The following is a 19,644-nucleotide window of genomic DNA, read 5'->3' as shown; positions in this document are numbered from 1 at the left end:
CTGCCAAAATGAAGCAGCCGGAAATTTATTTTAAACTCATTCATACTCCTTTTCATGTTCACTTCTGGAAAGTGATTTCTTCTCAGTATATCTAGTGAGGAAGTTCAGTCTTTGGCAGTCTGATTTACATCAAACATGAAACTTTCAAAAGTGTAGCTTATATGGGATATGGTTGGAACACACTTGAGTCTCCACCAGTAAAGGACTGGTTATGAACAGACTCTTCCTCTAGCTCTCCACTGCCACTGATGTTACCTGGGCCTTTGCTGATGGATCTGCACCCTTGGTTATGTAGTCACACATTGCCACCATGGAAACTTGGGAAAGCTGCTAAAAATCAAGGTGAGCCAAAGGAAATAGCTCCTCTCCCCAAAGAGATAGAAAACAGTGAGGATAAGGACATGTCAGAAAATGAAAAGGAAAGCAGTGAAGAAGAGGTTGTGGTCCCTCAGAAGAAGGGTAAGAAGTCTGTGGCTATACCAGCATAGAAGTTACCATGAGCCAAAAGAGTTGCTTGGCACACCTGCCAAGAAAGCAGTCATGACTCCTGGTAAGAAGGCAGCCATGGTCTCTGCCAGGAAAGTGGTTCCCCCAGACAAAGCTTTTATCACACCAGGCAAGAAAGGAGTCACTCTGGCTAAAGCAGCAGCACCCCCTCTGCCAGCCCTCAGCTAAAGCAGCAGACCTCTTAACCAAAGGGGCAAAAAATGAGAAGAATGCCAAGAAAGAGGACAGTGAATATGAAGAAGACAATGAAAATGAGGAAGGTGATTTCCAGTTATCCAAAGCCACAAAAATGGAAATAGCTCAGGCCAAACAAAACTCTAAAGATGAGGAGAAAGATCATAGTGATGAAGATGACTGAAGAAGAAGCTATGGGGCGGCTAGGTGGCAAGTGAGTAAAGCACTGGCCCTGGAGTCAGGAGGACCTGAATTCAAATCCAGCTTCAGACACTTGACACACTTACTAGCTGTGTGATCTAGGGCAAGTCACTTAACCCCAATTGCCCTGCCTTCTCCCCTCCAAAAAAAACCAAACCAAAAACACAAAAACAAAGAAGAAGCTATGGATATCACATCTTCCAAAGGGAAGGCTGCATCTGTGAAAGCTGACTTTGGGAAAACCAAGGAATCAGAGGAGCAGTAGAAGGAAGATGAGGACGAAGAGGAGGGACAGAAGATGAAGAGTAAGAGGAAGAAGAGGAAACTGTGGGAAACAAAAGAAGGAATTCTGTTTCCACAGGATTCAAAATATTCCCTGCTTTCAGTGATAACAGAATGAAAGTCAGAGGTGACTGGTTCTAATCAGAGCTGTGACCTAGCAGAACTAGGCTTCTGATCAGGTAAAAGGTCAGATGCTTGTACACATGCTTAACGAGCTGTTTGACGGGGACATATCAAGTGAGAGAACACGAAGTGGGCAGTTCAGGAGGTTGCATCTAGCCAATGGAGAGCAAGAGGGGAAATTCAAATTGGCAACAGCATAAAGAACACTGCATTTGTCTGAGCAAGTGTACCCTATTAGGGAGCTACCCATTCACTAGGAATGTAGAGTAAATATAAAATAAAAAGAGAACTTTCCTGGCTTCACAATGGGTATAGTTCTTTCTAGAGCAAGTATGTTTCTCACAAAGTGCCCATTGAAGAAGTACCAGGAAAGAGGGAAAATGAAATGGGTAAACAGAAAGCTCCTTGAAGCTAAGAAACAGAAATTGGAGACTGAAGTATCTACGAATTTCAGTCTCTTCCTTGGTAACCTGAACTTCAACAAAACATTTCTGAGCTAAAAACTAGCATCACAGACTTCTTTGCAAAAAAGATCCTTGCAGTTGTGAATGTCTAAATTGGTACCACCAGGAAGGTTAGCTATGTGGAATTTGAATCAACTTAAGGCAGGGAAAAAGCTCTGGAACTTAGTGGCTCTAAAGTCCTTGGCTCTGAAGTGAAACTGGAAAATGCAAAAGAGAACAAAAAGATCAAGACACAAAGACCTTCTTCATCAAGAATCTGCCTTATAAAGTAACTCAGGAGGCCAAGGAAGGGTTTAAAGAGGCTTTTGAGTTCAGACTGGTCTGCACCAAGGATTGGACAACCAAAGGACTCGATCACATGGAACTGAAGACAGGAGCAGATGTGGACAAGGTCTTGGAAAAGAAACAAGGAGCTGAGATCGATGGTTGGGTGTTAAGTCTGGACTGCACCAGGGAGAAACGTCGAGGACAAGAGAATTTAAGAGGTGGGAAGAAGAATTTGTAGCATGTGAATAACAAGTCACAGGCCCAAAGACACTAGAGCTGAATAATTTGCCTAGAGTGCTCTGGAAGAAAGTCTCCAGGAAGTGAGTAAGAAGGCAACATCAATCAGCTTGCCCCCAAACAACTAAAAGGTAAGGTTCGTTGAACTTGAAACGCAAAAGAAGCTTTGAATTCTTGTAACAAAACAGAGATTGAAGGCAGAGTGATCAGGTTGTAGTTAAAGGGACAGAAGATAGCTAATGTAAGCACCAAGAAGCCAGTCCTACGAAATGTTGTTCATCAAAGGCCTGTCCAAAGATACAACAGATGACACTTGAAAGATTGATTTCACAGCTCTGTTGGTCCTAGGATAGTCACAGACAGGGAAACAGGATCATCTAAAGAGTTTGTTTTTGTGGACTTCAACTGAGAAAAAAGATATTAAACTTTGAAAGAGGCCATGGAAGATGGGGAGATTGATGGACACAAAGTAACTCTGGACTGGGCCAAGGCTGGTGGTTTTGGAGGCCACAGGGGCAGTTGTGGCAGCACTGGTCGCGGAGGCTTCAGTAGCTGAGGAGGAAGTTGGAGGAGGCCAAGGTGGCTTTGGTGGCAGAGGCTAAGGAAACTGGAGGTCAGAGTGGTTTTCCAGAAGGCCGAGGAGGAGGGGGAGGAGACAACAAGCCACATGAAAAGAAAAAAAAGTTTCAATACCTTCGTCACCATTGTCTCGTCCCCTGCTATTTCAATGGACTTTAGGGGCTTTATTCCATCATCTAATTATTGACAGAGCATTCTGAGAATATTCCAAGACAAACATGCAGTCCAGAGGTCTTCTTGGAAAAAGCTGGATGACATTTCAAGGGAGAGAGTGTGTTGGTTTTGACTGGATGGATGTTTTTGCAGAGATGAGAAAATATGTGACAGCCTTTTTGTTTATGAGTTATCTTTAATTTATAACATTATACCCTATGTATAAAACCATTGTTTTTCTTAAAAAAAGAAAAAAGGAAAAAAAGAAATCCATAGCCCATGATAACAGCTCTGGGCCTCTATCTCCATCATAAAATTTAGCCTAAAAGACTTGGGGGAAGCCAAAGTTTCATATGATTGAGTCTTCATTTCATAGGAAACTAAGATGAAACATACTTTCTAGTACCTTAAGACAAGAAAACCTTATGGGTGTAACTCGTCTTACGGTCATATTCCTTTGCTGTATCAAGTGATAGATGTTTTCCACACCAGCTGAACATGAAACACTGTTTAATAAGGCTATAGGTATTTATGATGTACAGTGGGGGAAGAATACTCAGATGAATTCAGAGATCCTTGAAACACTGAAGAATAAGTATATATGTGTACACACACACACACACACACACAGAGATGTGACCAGCAATAACATTCTTGCTTGAAAATCAAGGAAAGAACATATACTATATGTGTGTGTTTGTGTGCACACACATAGGAATGGGATTCTATATGTATACTTGCAAACACATTTGTGGCTCATCCAGCTGTGTCACAAATTTAAGCATAGCACCTGGTGAAACTGTACTGAAAGCTATTAGTGTTAGTTAATTCTCCTGAATTGAAGTCAAAAACATCTCTGACTTCCCTTTCCTTCAGACACAGGACCTGTCTCCTTTCTTGCTCTGGTACCAAAAGAGAAGACTGCTCTTACTCCCTGGTGTTCACTGGCTCTATGGAAGCAAAACGGTGGCTCTATGCAACAGCTGTCTTGATGCTTTTAAAAGACTTCAGACCCATATGGGCACTTAGAAGGACTCTAGGATTCTGTGGCTAATTCTTTCACTTGATAATGACTTCTCATCGAAATTGCATTGATTAATGCAACTTCTATAGTTTTTGATTTGTATTTCTTAGAGGTAGTAACTATCGTGAGATTAAACAATCCCATGTGAACTAAGAGAGTGAAAATGGAATTTGGTTTGTAGTAATGATCTCCACTAGGAGTTTTCTAAGTGCTATATCAAGAAAATAATTAAGAAGGCCACAAGTGAACAATTACAGGTAATTGCATAAACCTACACAGTCTATTCTCAAGTCATTTTCAAGTTAAAATGAAAATGGTCCTATTAATCTCTTTTTGTTTTTTCTTCACCTCCTAAGATCGACTAATCAAAAAAACGGTCCTGAGGAGTGGGGAGGGGGTGAGAGAAGGGCTAAGGAGAATGGGGAGGTTCATCAAGCTCACAGGGACTTCCAGGCAGATTTTGCACAGCACCATTCTACAGTGTAATTGTAAAGGCAACTTGTAGCTGTGTTCCAACCTTAGCAGACATAATTTAGCGACTATGACTCTGCAAGGATGTTTGTAACATAGTTACCAGAGAAGAACAGACACTAGATAAACAACAAAACAGCGAGCTAGGAACCTATGCTGTGGCAAGATTCATCATTGAAGGCTCCTTTGAGCCTCGTTAAGAACCATGCAAGGTAGGTGACTATGGTTATTATGATGCACATTTTACAGAAGAAACTTAGGCTTAGAGAAACTCAGTGATTTGCCCACTGTCACAAGACTAGTGTTAGAAGTGAGATTTGAACTCTCCATTCTCCTGACTTGAAGTTCAGCACTGAAAGAATATTTGAAAGGGAACTTTTTAAAAGAAATATTAAAGAGAGGAGTGAAGAAACAGGGTCCTTTAAATTCAAACATTACAGCAAAGTCAATAGAAAAAAATGTAGCGATGATATAATTCATCTAACTGAACTGCCATCCTGACCATAAGGAGAAAGTTGTAATTACCTGCCATTGGGTGAACTGTGAATACTGGGGGAGTGTGTGTGTGTGTGAATGAAAAGCAAGGAGGGAAGCTGGTCAAGAAAGTATAGACCCTTCCTTAACAATACCAGATTTCTGCCATTCCTTTCCAAAAGCTCCAAACCAAACTATGTTCCCCTTCTCTGGCTAGGCATCACTTCCCATGGCATTTTCCCCTTGTTTCTAACACAGCTTAAGTGAACATGAAGCCTTTTGTTTCCAACCTAGTCAATGATGTCACCAGTGCTGAGAACACTGTGTTTTGATTGGGTGGCAGTGGCAATTGATTGCTGCAGAATTCACGTTGCATTCTGAGGTGATCCAAGGAAAATTCTTTTTAAAGAAATGCTGATTATCAGATGCACAGAAAAATAGAAACAGAAAACCTTTGTCACAAGATAACCATTGACAAGAAAATTTGGAGAGATGTAGAGCAGAGGTTTCCAAAGTGGCGCTATGGGATAAGAGCAACCAGTTGGAGGGTGGGAAGATGGGTCTACATTCTAACCTCCCCCACCACAGCCAATTGTGAATTTGACTCCAACACAACTATACTACTCCCTTCAACACTCCTCCACTTTGTCCTCTCTCACTAGCTAAACCTTTTGTGACCCAGGCACATAGAGTACCCACACCATCTCCACCATCACCACAGAGGGCGAGCTCTGTGTTCTGGGAAACTAGTGAAGAAGCTTACCAAGTGCTACATTTAAATATGTGAAATACCTAAGTGAGCCACAGATATATTTGCAATTGCACATACAGATTCCCATTCATATGTGTATGTACATTCATGCAGGTTTGTATATATGTATGTATGTATATACAGTCTAGCCTGAGCTTCCTCTGTATCTTTTTAACATTTTGTGGATATTATTGCAGTCCTCAGTCTGAACATTTATTACCCCTTCCTCTTACAGTGCACCTTCTTTTCTGATCACACATTTCCCATATGATATTCCTTATAACACACATATAATGTTGTTGGTAACATGCTATAGCCTATTTATGCCCATTATGCATCTTTCAATTGCCCTTTAGAGCCTACCTGCAATTTTAATTCTTTGGAAAACTGTGGTGTTTCATGGTTTACAGTCATATGGCATCACCAGAAGATGACCAGTGTTTCTATAGTGAGCTACACACCTCACTGACTGATGTATTACATAAAGAAGTAAAAATGGCATATAAGAAGATAAAATTTGGGAAGAGTGGTTTTATCAGATCAAGTACACACAGAAGAAATCTGAATTGGAGACCATATAATTTGAAAGTATCAAGAACTTGAATTTCAAGTTATCTTAAAGAGGATAAGATACCAAATGCATGGGAAAAATTGCTGAAGTTACCAAAAGTGTCAATTAAGAAGACTCCAGTAAATACCAATCTATATACCTACTTTATCATCTCTACAAAATATTTATAAGAATGATTTATATATGTATTGTGGGTATGTTTTATGAAAATATGAGAGAACAGGCAGGTTTTTAATGCTTAATAAAAGTCTGTGGCTATCCCTGAATTGGGGGTTAGGTGTGGGAGGTACACATGGTACTTTCTGACACAGATCTTGCTTCTCATCTCACTTCCCTGACTTAGTGCCAGAATACACCTTTTCCCTTGAAGTGTGCTAACACTCCTCATATTTGTCTGTATGTGGCTACATCTCTCTCCTCTAAACTCATGTACTTCTCCTAATTTTTCTTTTGTGACACTCCTGTGTTCATAGGCAAGTGACCTATGCGGCTCTGGAGAAAGGTAGGAAATTAAGAAGCCAGTTTTAACTCTACTGGAAATAGGTACGTGGAGAAACATCGTTCTTCAAACTGATGTCAATGGAACAACAAGTGGTGCACACAAGTGAGTTGGGTTAAGGAAGTAAGAATGTAAGCAGAGGAGGAGAAAACTGAAACACTGGTTCTAGGAATAATAGGAACCATACTGCTTTGAAGAGGTGACATTAATTACTTTGGTCACTAGGGTACACTGCTTCAGTGTATAAAAAGCAAAACCAAGGCATTTTCATCCTTTCTGAAGTCATGGAGACTTAATATTTTTTAAAAATATAACAACTTTGTGGTAACTTAACCAAGTAGCAAAATTCTCTCCCTTGCCCTCCCAAGTTCAACAAACATTTTAAGGTTTTTATTATATTCAAGATACTATGTCAGAATACAGGAGACCAGTAATTAGATGATCTCTTGGAAGAAAGATATCTAATAAGTTCACAAATAAATCAAGAAAGTACTTAGATTCTTATTTAAGATGATTCTCAGAAATCCCTGACTTATAAAAAGAAATTTAATAATATACGTGAGGCAAATGGTAATAGGGTAAAATTTTTAAAAAATGAGATGTGGGTTCTAGTTCTAGCTCTGTTGTTTATTAAATGTCATTTAATTTCTCTGGGCATCAATTTCCTCATCTATAAAACAAAGGGATTAGACTGGATGATGTCTTAGGTCACTTTCTTTTCATTTCAAATACGGTACAATTCTATATAAAGTTTTTAGCTAAACATCTATGTCAAGGCAGCAGGTGGTGGGAGGGCTGGGAGTTTAGAAATAAAAATAAAAAGATTAGGGATGGAGGTTGTAATGAAATTTTTCTTTCTGTTTTATGTTGTTCCTCATCAGCCAAACTAATGTAATAAATGTTTTTGCCTTAGAAGTGGCAACATCTGTACTTGCCTTCTTTAGCTGGACTTGGAAACTAATGTGTAAAAAGGGTAAAAATCAGAGTAAAATTTAGAAACAGAGAAAGAAACTAGATTCAGAAATAAAACCTTCACACCAATTTCCTTTCCTGTCTACTTCTTCAGGTACTTTTATAAGTCACTTGAAAGTCTTAGCCTGGCTATAGCTTATTGATTAACTACTTCTGAATATCCACAATCTAAAGAGAGATTTCAACCATAGATTAATGGATACGTTTTGCTTAGGATTTTGATTTTGCTTTTCATTTAATTCGTTTGCAGGGATAGAAAGCTTAAATATCCATTGCTTGTTCCTTTTCTTTTAGTTACTATCAGAATGCATTTAGATTGAAGATGGCAGATTAGAGGCAATCTAGCTGAACTCTCTCAACTTTGCCTTCCAAACGACTTTAAAATAATGCTTCAGATCAAATTATGGAGCTACAGAGCCAACAAAAGGTCAGGGTGAGACATTTTTCCAACCTACGAAAACTTTAGGAGTTTGGCAGGAGAAGTCTGTGACACCAGGGTGCAAGCCTGTCTTGAATCCATGCACACGATGGCAGCAGCAGCAGCTTCAAGAGCTCTCAGCCCAGAGATAATAAGGAAGCTGGACAACTAGTCAGAAAGAGATTACAGGGGACCCTTTGCTGGCCAACAGGTAGAGTTCGCACTGACTGGCATATGTAGTTCTAGGTTGCAGTTCCTGGGTAGAGGGAGCTGGGGCCCTGGTCACAGTTCCAAGGGAAAGTGAGCACTAGGATTCTTTCTTGGTCAAGACTACAGTGCAGACCAGGAGAGCAGTGACTATACTCCTCCCAGGATCATACCACCTTGGAAGCACCAAAAACTGGCAGACCCCCAGAACTAGCTGTGAAAACAGCAGCATGAAATACCCCGAAGTTTGGGACAATGTCTCCCCGAACTCAGGTGAGTGAAGGGTTAATGAAATATAAAGATCTTCCCTATACGTTTGTAGGCCTACATTACTCCATATGTTGTTCCTTCTCCTTGGAACAGGGGCCATATTCCCAGGACTAAAGGTCAGATTATACCTGGCTGATTCCTTCTCCTGGAAGAGCTGGCTACCTTTCTAGGAATGTATGGAATCAATCCTGTGTCCTTTTTGAACACAGACATTTTGCCCTATCAATCAAAAATGTTTTGCTCCTTTGAACTTTGGCCCAGTCCACAGACTCAACACATCCTGTGTTGAGTCATGTAGAGCCCTGGTATGGAGCCAAAGGTCACAGAGGCTCTGGCACTAAGTCAATCAGGTAGGTTCTGGCTCTGAGCCAATCAGGTGCTGAGTCACATAGGCTCTGGTGCCTTCTGGCATTGAGCCTATCAGTTGCTAAAATACGCCACGCCAATTTTTTCTTTGTTTAAAACTGTATATATTCTGGGAAGTTGATATTTTTCCTTGGGGCTTCACTCATGGGAAGGATGCTTTGCTGGAGGCACTTGTTTCCATGCCAGAACTCTGGGAGCTGATATCAAGGGGACCCCCAGCACGTGAACCCAGATGTTGATGCTTCCCTGGTTTGGTGATGTATTTAAATATTTCTATTAATCTGTTAAGCTTTATCTTTATTCTATATTTTTTTTAATACTGTTTTATATTGTCCTTGTGTGCAGAATAAATGTTATGCTTAATTTATCTTAATTTGGTGTGGAGTGCTTATTATATTGTGTAGTCTGAGACTGAAAAGTACCTACAGCAGCTGCATGTATCTCCTTAATGATACAGTGAGCAGATCCCAACTTTAACATAAAGTTCAAAGTCAAGGAATAGGCTAGAAAAATTAGCAAACAACAACAACAACAACAAAAAGAATATGACCATAAGCAGATACTATAACGTCTGGGAAGACCATGACGAATTCAGAAGAAGACAACAATGTGAAAATAGCTACAAAAAAAGCCTTAAGGAAAAATGCTAATTGGACCCAAGCCTAATAAGAATTCCTGGAAGAGTTAAAGAAAAAATAAAAGAGTGGTAGAGGAAAAATTGGGAAAAGAAATGAGAGTGATGCAAGAAAATTCTGAAAAGAGAATTAACAGCTTGGTAAAACAGGCACCAAAAAGTACTGAAGAAAATAACACCTTAAAAAACAGAATTGACCTAATGGTAAAAGCAGCACAAAAATTCACTGAAGAAAAGAACTTCTTAAAAATTAGAACTTGGCAAGTGGAAGCTAATGATCCATGAGACATCAAAAAACAATAAAACAAAGTCAAAAGAATGGAAAAAAAATAAAAGAAAATGTGAAACAACTCGCTGGAAAAACAACTGACCTGGAAAATAGATCAAGGAGAAATAATTTAAGAGTTATTGGACTACCTGAAAGCCATGATCCAAGAAAGAGCCTAGATACCATGTTTCAAGAAATTATGAAGTAAAAATGACCTTAGATCCAGAGGGTAAAATAGAAATTGAAAGAATCCATCAATAACCTCCTGAAACATATCACAAAATGAAAACTCCAAGGAATATTATAGCCAAATTCTAGATCAAAGAGAAAATACTTCAAGCATTAAGAAAGAAACAATTCAAATATTGTGGAACCACAGTCAAGATCACACAGCGACTTCCACATTCAAGAAGCGGAGTGCTTGGAATATGATAATCCAGAAGGCAAAGGAGCTAGGATTACAATCAAGAATAACCTACCCAGCAAAACCGAGTATAATCTTTCAGTGTAAAAAATGCATATGAAATGAAATAGAGGACTTCCAAGCATTCCTGATGAAAAGACCAGAGTGAAAATTTGACATTCAAACAGAAGACTCAAGAAAAGCATAAAAAGGTATGAAAGGGTAACATGGGTCTTAATAAAGTTAAACTGTTTATATTCCTATATGGGAAGATTATACAGGTAACTCCTAAGAACTTTATCATTATTAGGGCAGTTAAAGGGAATTTACATAGACAGAAGTGTGGAAATGAGACAATTATGTTGGAATGGTTTAAAAAAAAGAGATGAGAAAGAAGGATGTACTGGGAAAAGGGGGAAAGGAGAGGTAGAATAGGGAAAATTTTCTCACATAAAAGAGGTGTTACAAGAAGTTTTTACAGTGGAGGGGAAAATGGGGGTGGTGGTGGTAGAAAATACTTGAATCTCACTCTCATCGGTATTGGTTTAAAGAGGGAAGAACATATATATATATATACACATATACATATATATATACACATACATATATATGTATATATATACATACACACACATATATATACACACATATATACACACACGCTCAGCTGTGTACAGAAATGTACTTATGTACAGAAATGTAACTTGAATAAGGAAATAGGATATTTATAATAAGGAATAGTAATAATAATAATGAAATAGGATATGATAGAGAAATAGGAAGAAAAGGGAATTAGAGAAAAGTGGGGAGGATGATAAAAGGGAGGAAAGATTAAAGAAGGCAGTAGTTAGAGGCAAAATAGACTTTTGAGGAGGGATAGGATAAAAAGAGAAGAAACAGAAGAAAATGGGATGAAGGGAAATATGCAGTTAGTAATCACAACTATGAATATAAATAGGATGAGCTCATCCATAAAATGGAAGCAGATAGCAGGATGGATTTAAAACCAGAATCCAACAATATGCTATTTACAAGAGACACATTTGAAACAGAGAGACATACATAGAGTTAAAATAAGGGTTTGGAGCAGAATCTATTATGCTTCAGAGGCACTAAAAAAAGGCAGGGGTAGCAATCATGATCCCAGACAAAGCAAAAGCAAAAACAGACCTAGTTAAAAGGGATAGGTTTAGGGTTAGAGTTGCTAAAAGGTAGACAATGAGCTAATATAAAATAAATTTTTTACAGCAAGTTTCTTTGACAAAGGCTTAATTTCTCAAATATATACTGAGTATAGAACTGAGTCAAATTTATAAAAATAAGAGCCATTCCCCAATTGATAAATGGTCAAAGGATATAAAGATAGTTTTCAGAAGAAGAAACCAAAGCTATCTGCAGTCATATGAAAAAAATGCTCTAAATCACTATTGATTAGAAAAAGGCAAATCAAAACAACTGAAGTACCACCTCATACCTATCAGAAATGACAAATGCTGGATGAGGGAAAAATAGGTACACTAAAGAACTGTTGGTAGAGTAGTGAACTGGTCTAACCATTCTGGAGAACAATTTGGAGCTAGGCCCAAAGGGCTATAAAGCTGTGCATACCCTTTGACCCAGCAATATACTGACTAGCTCTGCATCCCAAAGAAAAACAAGAAAAGGACCTACATGTACAAAAATATTTATAGTAGCTCTCTTTGTGGTGTCAAAGAACTGGTAATTGAGGGGATGCTCATCAGTTGGGGAACGAACAAGTTGTGGCATATGATTGTGATGGAATACCAATGTGCTATGAGAAATGATGAGGGGATGGTTTCAGAAAAACACGGCAAGACCTCTATGGACTGATGCAAAGTGAAGTGCAAAGAACCACGAGATCATTGTGCACATTGTTGTAATGATGATAAACTGTGAATGACTTGACTATTCTTATCAATACAATGATCCAAGACAATTCCAAAGGACTCATGATGAAAAAATGCAATCTACCTCTAGAGTGGGAACTCATGAACTCTGAGTGCAAATTGAAGTATAATTTTCTCCCTTTATTTTTCTTGCTTTTTTAGGAAATATGCCTAATATGGAAATGTTTTGCATGATTTCACATGTATAATTGATATCATATTGCTTGCATCTTCAGTGGGAAGGGGAGGACATGGGAGGAAGGGAGAGAATTTGGGAATCAAAATAAAAAAAAAGAATGTTAAAAATAAATAGAAAAAAAAAGAAAAATGCATTTAACCTAATGGGTCCAGAGAAATTTATTCAGTAGACTAGTAAAACAGGGGTATTTCAAATGCAATGCAAAGTAAGTAAAGTGCAGGAAGACTCTAGGTTTGGATTACAGGTGACTGCCACATAGAATATAGGAGAGTTGTTTAGTCCTTAGTTGGCTGAGCCCTTGGCTAGAAAGCTTGTGATACATTCTGTTAATGGGCTCATGCCCTTCAAAAAAGTGGAATAGTACCTTGCCAGGCTGTAGCTGAATACCTCCATGTTCTTTATTGTGCTCATCTACTTGGTGGATAGACTACCCACACAAACTTAAAATACATTAAAAAAATAACAATCATATAAAACACCCAAAACCTAACTCCATTAATAAAATACTCCTACAGAACTTGGGATTGTATATGAAAAATGGTTTGAAAAACCTTGTCCTACATGGTAAGTTTAATTTAACTTCTCAAGTTGTCTAACTTACAATCAGGACTGGAAGAATCAGGATTAGTAAATATTATACAGAGATATTAAGATATAAAAGAACCCTCTAGCATATTGGATGGATCCTCTTTGAAGAAGTTATAGAAAGATAAGGACAAGAACTACATAAGATAAAAAAGCACGGGAGGGAGAGAAAATAATTGACAAAATTAAATGGGGGGAAAACTCAAAGCATGGAGGAGTTAGAATTGACATCATCTGAGGGAATACCCACCATACAAGATCACAGATCTATCTAAGTATCTATGCCATCCCTATGCTAGAAATGTACTCCATCCTCATCTCCGTTTCTCATAATCTTTGACTTTAGGAAGTCAATGAATATTTATTAAGTGTTTACAGTTTTAGACATGATACAAAGAAAGGCAAAAACACTGTCCTTGCCTATAAGGACCTCACATTGTAACGAGGGAGAAAACATGTTTATAACTAAGTACATAGAAAATATATAGAAAATAGTTGAAAGGTAATCTCAGCAAAAAGGCCCCTAAAGGGACAGAGAGGGGGCAAGACAGCAAAGGCCCCCTGGACAAAGTAAGCCTTTAGCTGAGTCTTAAAGGAACTTAGGGAAACTAAGAGACAGAGGCAAGGAGATAGAGTATTCCATGCATGGGGGACCAGGAGTGCAAAGGGTAGGAGCCAGGTGATGGAATGAGCAAGTAGGCCAATGTAATTGGATTACAGAGTATATGGAGAGGAGTAAAATGTAAGAATATTGAAAAAGTAGGAAGGGACCAGGTTGTGAAAGGCTTTAAATATCAAACAGAAGATAACTATATTTAACCCTAGAGTTAACAGGAAGCCCCTGGATTTTAAGGAATAGGGATTAACATTCTCAGATATCCATGTCAGAAAAATCACCTTGGCAGTTGAGTGAAGGATGGATTGTGGTGGGGAGAGCAGGGAGACCAGTCAGAAAGCTATTTCAGTAGTTCAGGCTTGCACCAGGGGTAAAGTGGTGGTTGTATGAGTGGAAAGAAGGGGACATGTACAAGGGATGTTGTGAGGGTACAAACAACAAGATTTGGCCATGGATTGTGTGTGTGGAGTGAGAGTGAGGAGGCCATGATGACAATGAAGTTGTGAGTGTGGTTGTCACTAGGAGGATGTGCCCTTGACAATAACAGGAAAGGGGGAAGGGGGAAATAGGGAAAGGGGGAAGGTTTTGCAGGGGATGAGATAATGAATTCTATTTTGGGTATGTGGATTTTGAGGTCTCATGGGACAACATTTAGGATGTCTTAAAGGCAGATAGTGATGTAGGACAATAACTCAGAGAAAGACTAGGATTGGATACATAGATTTGGGAATCATCTAGAGATAATGGAACTCACAGGAGTGGATGAAATTAGATAGGAGGAGAACCAGGAAAGAAGAGGGTCATGGAAACCTAGGGAGAGGAACAGTGTCCAGAAGGAGATGGTGATCAACAGTGTTGAAGACTGCAAAGAGATAGAGAAGGATAAAGATTGAGAAAAGGTCACTTAAAGATAGGCTCAGTTGCCTTCTCTATGAAGCCTTTCCTGATCCTCTTAATTAGTGCCCTCTCCATTATTTTGTATTGCATCCCTCTAAATACAAAGTAAGCTACTTCAGGGTAAAGCCTTTTCCTTTTCGTCCCCAAGGTCTAACATAATACCTTGCACACAGTCAATAAACATTTATTATGCATCTACTATGTGCCAGGCACTGAGACAGTTCCTTGTTCTTGAAAAGCTCACAATCAATGGAAGAAAGCAATATGCAATTAACTATGTACATACAGCTTTATAAACAGGATACACTAAAAATCATCAACAGATGGAAGGCACTAGGATCAAGAGGGATTAGAAAAGGCTTTCTGTAGAAGGTGGGATTTTAATTGGGATCTGAAAGGAAGCCAGTGAAACCAGAAGGCAGACATGAAGGTAGAGCATTCCATGCATAAGGGACAGTCAATGAAAAAGTCCAGAATCAGGCGATATAGTACCTTGTTCAAGGGATAGGGAGAAGGCCAGTGTCACTGGACTAAAGATGGTGAAGGGGGGAGAGAGGAAGGACTGTGAAAGGTATAAGAAGACTGGAAAGGTAGGGGGGGAGCATGGCAGGTAATGAAAGGCTTTGAATGCCAAACAGGATTTTATATTTGATTCTGGAGGTGATAGGGAGTTACTGCAGCTAGGTAGCACTAGCTCTGAGCCTAGAACCAGGAAGACCAGAATTAAAATAGAGCTTCAGACACTTATTAGCCATGTGACCCTGAGCAGGTCACTTAATTTCTATTTGCCTCAGTTTCCTCATCTATAAAATTGGGATAATGATAATAATGCCTATTTCCCAGGGTTGTTGTAAGGATCACATGAGATATAAAATTTCCCCTAAGGATTGCTTTGATTATATCCCCCAAATTTTGGTATGCTGTCTCATTTTCATTGTGTTAAATGAAATTATCTATTGCTTTTATTATTTGTTCTTTGAACTACCCATTCTTTAGGATATACTCAGTCTCCCATTAATTATTAAGTATCTTCAGAGGCCTTTCATTGAATATAATTTTTATTGCACAGTCATCCATAAAAGATGTGATCAATGTTTCTTCTTCTCTGCGTTGTTTCTGAGCAGCAGAGCCTAAAAAGATGGAGTGAAACAAATTCTCAGCCCAACACAACTTGGAAGGTCAAAAGGAAAGGTCTGTTGCACCAGGGTTAGGGAGGAGCATAGTCCAGCGCAGGCTGTGCCAGAGCAGACTGGGCCCTAGAAAACCTGGAACAAGCCTTGAGGTGACTGAATCACTGGCAGCAGTGGTGGTTTCCAGAACTCAGCCCATAGATGCTAAAGACAACTTGGAAGGTCAGCAGGAAAGGTCTATCTTACCCGGGTGAGAGTGGAGTGCAGTCCAATGCAGGCTGTGCCACCACAGAACAGGCCCCAGCAACCAGGAGCACACTTTGGAAGCCACTGAATCAGTAGTGGTAGTGGAAGCGGTTGGGACTGCTTTGGGAGCTCTCAGCCTACAGATGGTAAGAGGGCTGAACAACTGGTCAGAAGGAGATTACAGGTGTCTTTTTGACAGCACTGTGGGAAGGACTGTGTTGCTTTGCCCATGCTCAGATTTGGGTCACAGTGCTGCGGGGCAGTCTCAGTGCAAGAAGGAGCACTAGCACAGCAAAACTTGCAGCCACAGTGGAGGGGGACCGCCTTTACAATTCCAGGGCAGAAGAGTGCTCACAGACCAGAGCACAGGCCAGAAGAGGAGTAAACACCTCTCTTTAGATTATACTACCTTGGAAGAAATGAAAACTTACAGGTCCCTAGAAGTATCTCTGAAAACAATTGCACAAAACCCCTGAAGCTTGGGACAGTGCACTCTCCACCCAGAAGCAGAGCCCTACTTTAACAAAGAGTTAAAAATAAAGTAATAGGCTGGGAAAATGAACAAACAGCAGGAAAAAAATTGAAAGTGACGAGGAAGATCAAAACACATACTCAGAAGACAACAAAGTCAAAGCTTCTACATCCAAAGCATCCAAGAAAAATATGGATTGGTTTCAGGCCATGAAAGAGCTCAGAAAGGATTCTGAAAATCAAGTAAAAGAGGTAGAGGAAAAATTGGTAAAAGAAATGGGAGTAATGCAAGAAAATCATGCAAAACAAGTAAAGGAGACACAAAAAAATACTGAAGAAAATAACACCTTAAAAACCAGGCTAGGCCAAATGGTAAAGGAGGTCCAAGGGCTCACTGAAAAAAATAATTCCTTAAAGATTAGAATGGAGCAAATGGAAACTAATGACTTTATGAGGACTTCTGAAAACTTCTCTTATTCTTTCATGTGTTAATTTATTTCTTGATTTCCAAGAAAGTAGCTGACTGAATTTCTTTCACACATTTCAGAATATAGAAATCGATAAACATAAAGCAGACAAAAAAGCAAGAGGAGTTAAGAAGTGCTATGTAAAGACACTGACAATGTCACAAGCAGGAGAGGCTTGACAGAATCCCAAACTGCATTCATGGCCCCAAACCTGAAGATGTTCTGTATTTTGTAGTATCATCTCCTAAATGTATTGTTTGTTTTATAATACAAGTTTGTAATCTAGTCAAATGCAGGAGCAGTGTCATCATCATTTATGTTTCTAGCTTTACATCTTGAATCCAATCTTCAATGAAGTTGACAGAATCCTATTTACCTCTTAATAAAGCCTTTTACTTTTTTTCCTTGAAAGTGGAAATTCACATTCCACCATGTTCAAGTGCACTTGAAGTGTAGGTTTCTGTGATGGCTGGAGAGATTTTTTACATAAACATCCTCTCCTTGAATAATTTCTACAAATCATTTTGGGGGAGTAAAGAATAGATAAAATATTCAAACACCTTAGCATTAATATAATATGCATCATTCTAAAAACAATTCATAATATCAAAATATCTAATTCTTCAGGAAGATAAAGTCTTTCCTTTCATAGAATTTTTTCCATTCCATATATAACATGAGATGTATCAGAATAACTCTGTTGTAATTTTATTTGACTGCACAACTGGACTCTGTTGATGTCTTTTTATTTTTTTCTTTTAAAAATTTTATTCATTTTCAGTTTGCAACATTCACTTCCATAAGATTTTGAGTTCTAATTTTTCTCTCCCTCTCCCCTACCCTCACCCCAGAAGGGATGCAATCAGTTACAGGCTATACATATACATCCATATTAAACATATTTTCACATTAGTCATGCTGTAAATAAGATTTAGAACCAACGGGAGAAACCACAAGAAAGAAGAAACAAACAAAAAAGAGAGCAAACAGTCTGCTTCGATCTAAATTCAGACTCTATAGTTCTTTTTCTGGATGTGGATAATATTTTTCATCAGGGGTCTTTTGGAGTTGTCTTAGATCCTTGCATTGCTGAGAAGAGCTAAGTCCCTCAAAACTAGTCATTGCAAAGTGTGGCTGTAACTGTGTACAATGTTCCCTTGTTTTGCTCACTTCACTTAGCATCAGTTCATGTAAGTCTTTTCAAGTTTTTCTTTTTTTCCTCTTTATTTCTTTATTTAATAAATTTTAGTTTTCAACATTGATTTCCACAAGATTTTGAGTTACAAATTTTCTCGCCATTTCTACCCTCCCCCATCCCAAGATGGCATATGTTCTGATGGCCCTTTTCCCCAATCTGCCCTCCCTTCTGTCATTCCACTCCCCACCTCTTATCCCCTTTCCCCTTACTTTCTTGTAGGGCAAGATAGATTTCTATATACCCCATTGCTTGTATATCTTATTTCCCAGTTGCATGTAAAAAAACAACTTTTTTTTGAGCATTTGTTTTTAGAACTAAATTTTCTCCCTTCTCTCCCCACCCACCCTCCTTGAGAAGGCAAGCAATTCAACATAGGCCACACATGTATCATTATGCAAAATACTTCCATAACAGTCATGTTGTGAAAGACTAACTATATTTCCCTTCATCCTATCCTGTCACCCTTTATTCAAATTTATCCCCTTGACTCTGGCCCTTTTCAAAAGTGTTTGTTTTTGATTGCCTCCTCCCCTGATCTGCCCTCTTTTCTATCATCCCCTCTCTCTTATCTCCTCCCCGCTACTTTCCTATAGGGTAAGATACCCAATTGAGTGTGCATGTTATTCCCTCCTTAAGTCAAGTCTGACGAGAGCAAGATTCATTCATTCCCTTTCACCTGCCCCCTCTTCCATTCCAATGGAACTGCTTTTTCTTGCCACTTTTATGTGAGATAATTTACCCCATTCAATCTCTCCCTTTCTCCTTCTCCCAATATATTTCTCTCTCACCTCTTAATTGTATTTATTTATTTCTAGATATCATCCCTTCATATTCAACTCACCCTCTGTCCCCCCCCCCCCATCTCTGTCTCTCTCTCTATATATATGTATATTCCCTTCAACCACCCTTATACTTAGAAAGATTTCATGAGTTACAAATATCATCTTTCCATGTAGGAATGTAACCAAAACAGTTCAACTTTAGTAAGTCCCTTATGATTTCTCTTTCCTGTTTACCTTTTCATGCTTCTCTTGATTCTTATGTTTGAAAGTCAAATTTTCTCTTCAGCTCTGGTCTTTTCTTTTTCAAGAATGCTTAGAAGTCCTCTGTTTTATTGAAAAACCATATTTTGTCCTGGAGTGTTATACTCAGGTTTGCTGGGTAGGTGATTCTTGGTTTTAATACTAGCTTCTTTGACCTCCAGAATATCATATTCCAAGCCCTTCGATCCCATAATGCAGAAGCTTCTACATCTTGTGTTATCTTGATTGCGTTTCCACAATACTGAAATTGTTTTTTTCTGGCTGCTTGCAGTATTTTCTCCTTGACCTGGGAACTCTGGAATTTGGCTATAATATTCCTAGGAGTTTTCTTTTTGGGATCTTTTTGAGGAGGAGATCTGTGGATTCTTTCAATTTCTATTTTACCCTCTGGCTCTAGAATATCAGGGCAGTTCTCCTTGATAATTTCTTGAAAGATGATATCTAGGCTCTTTTTTTGATCATGGCTTTCAGGTAGTCCAATAATTTTTAAGTTATCTCTCCCGGATCTATTCTCCAGGTCAGTGGTTTTTCCAATGAGATATTTCACATTGTCTTCCTTTTTTTATTCTT

General features: G+C 38.8%; 1 protein-coding gene and 1 pseudogene across 1 annotated transcript in view; one reads left to right on the top strand and one right to left on the bottom strand.

The window, feature by feature from the left end:
* Positions 1-19,644, bottom strand: part of CCDC57 (coiled-coil domain containing 57) — a 312,170-nt gene that overhangs the window by 40,017 nt on the left and 252,509 nt on the right. The window lies entirely within an intron of this gene.
* LOC118845941 lies at positions 249-2,993 on the top strand (annotated as a pseudogene).

Source organism: Trichosurus vulpecula, chromosome 4, assembly GCF_011100635.1.
Source record: "Trichosurus vulpecula isolate mTriVul1 chromosome 4, mTriVul1.pri, whole genome shotgun sequence".
NCBI classification, from domain to species: Eukaryota; Metazoa; Chordata; class Mammalia; order Diprotodontia; family Phalangeridae; genus Trichosurus; species Trichosurus vulpecula.
Note: the sequence above shows the minus strand (reverse complement) of the source record. Positions and strands in the feature narration are given on the sequence as shown.